The sequence below is a fragment of the Phytophthora parasitica genome (assembly GCF_000247585.1).
Source record: "Phytophthora parasitica INRA-310 unplaced genomic scaffold supercont2.47, whole genome shotgun sequence".
Taxonomy (NCBI): Eukaryota; Oomycota; class Peronosporomycetes; order Peronosporales; family Peronosporaceae; genus Phytophthora; species Phytophthora nicotianae.
This window is the reverse complement of record NW_008649033.1, coordinates 253,568-255,748: the sequence shown is the minus strand read 5'-3', so window position 1 is coordinate 255,748 and position 2,181 is coordinate 253,568.

Sequence of the window (2,181 nt, the reverse complement as noted above, 5' to 3'; positions counted from 1 at the left end):
GTACAACGCTTAGACAATCGATGTGGTCCGTATTTAAAGTTTATGTACGATTTTAACTTCCATAATGTTGCCAGTGCAAGTTTTCACTGAGTTAACCGCTTACTTCCCGGGACAAAGTGGGGGTATATTTTGTTCTTATGTTGGAGCTCCAACACAATTTAGTATAGGAATTTGTATGGGGATACTTTTCGTCCCGTTATGCAATTGGATAGTACAGGGTTGATGTGTGTAAGGAAAAAACATATCCAACATACCATCGATCTTAGGTTGGCTGATCCGAGGCATTTCACCTTACATGATGGCCAATCCAACATAAAAATGGCCTGTATATTGGGGATCATCGTTTGTCTAACATTGCACACGTCCAGCGAAGATGAGCAGCCAATAGAAACAAACCAAAGCATGCACAAGTCAATTGATTACAAAGATAAAAACACGTACTACCAATACGAACTTCTTTCTGCAGTTGCTTCGTTCGCGGCCACGCCAACGTCATCTTCCGATGCATCCCCTTCAAACACACGCGCTACCGTATCCGAGCCATCCACCGCCACTTCAGTCACGCTCCCAGTCGCATCTTGTTGACGGCGCCGTTTCATGCCAGGTTGTTGGGCCGGCGCGCGGTCGCGCATTTTGTGGTCGCGAAGCAAGCAATATGTCGTTTCCGTTTTTCCAGTCAATGCGCCATATTTGAAAGCACGTGCGCTCCTGCCCCTCATGAACCACGTTAAACAAGTATTTCCTACAGTACAAGCCATCGTCAGCGCTATTAGCACATTAGTGAACCCCGAACCCCAAGTACGAACCACTTGCTTCCTTCTGAACATTCCGGGCAGAAATCTTTCGTGAACTTTCGGGGTACCACTTTGTAGATAGCGCAGATCTTGCATGTCCTGTGGCGCCGCTTCTCGCCTTATCCGGGTTTTCAGCAAGTAAGTGGCCATCATCAATGCGGTCGCAGCTACCTGTGGGTCCCCCTCGTCTTGGCGAACCGGTGAAGCCGCCGTGCGATCTTCGGCGGAGGTGGCGTTGTACACAACGCATACATCGTCAGCATAAGAGTCATTAGTAACCTCGATTATGTTGCAAGTCATCATAGCAACTTAATTCAATGTCCGCAAATGCCGCTGCATCGACAGCAAGTAGGTGTTCATGAGCGTCTCGTAAATTTCGTAATGCTTGGGTGGTTTCTGGCCGTTTGTGCGGCAGCAGTATCTGTGCACTATAAATGCGTCCACCAACGCCATGTCCAGCAATACCAAGAACAGCGTCTTGTAGTACTTCCGGGTTTTGTACGAGAGCTGGATGCTATAGCGCTGCATCCGAATCTGGTCGTGCACACCAACACCTCCCATGTATTGTTGGTAGTCACGAATCAGCCCCAGTGCCTAGAGCTCCTCCATCCCCCCTTTGATTCGACGCACTAAATCATTTGCAGCAATTGTTAGCACTAGTCCAGATAGATAGCCAAACAAAACCTACTTACTGACACCGACCGATGCTCTGCTGCCACCACGACTCAGCATGTACACCGGGTTGCGATCCATCCACATTGCGGCAGTAGATTGTCCCCGGTGGAGGAACGAGCTCTTCACACCGTTTACAGTCTTATCCGTCTTTACACCCTTCGCATACCCCGACATCTGTGTTTGAATTTTGCCCCTAATGTACATCCGTCTATGTAAAAGCTCCAAAGTCAGCCTCACCGACGTGTAAAATCGACCAAACGCCACGGGGATGTCGGAGGTGGCGGGCACAACGCATTCATATTCCTGAGTACGGCAGCTTCTCCGCAGTTGTTGTCAGCGGGAACGGGGGTGTTTTTTTTTAGCTTCGCAAGTACACCTCAATCCTGAAAAATAGCATTGAAAAAAAAACGAGCGTTAGCAGACTTAGCATTATGTTGGACATGACCAGCTTCGACAATGCAAAAGTTGGTCGGTCCAACATAAGAACTTCAACCAAAAAAATATATATAGCAAGCCAATGCTTGCCACATTTACCGCACCTCATGCAGTAAGCTGTTTTCGTGCACGCTGCCACAAACACCTTCGCGCCCCACTTGTGAGGCTTATCTTTGTTGTATTGCCTGGTAGGATTGTAGCGAGATCTTGACGGTAGCGTAGCTTCATCGAAGCTAACGATTCCGAGAACCTTGTAACCACGCGCGAATGTACGTTA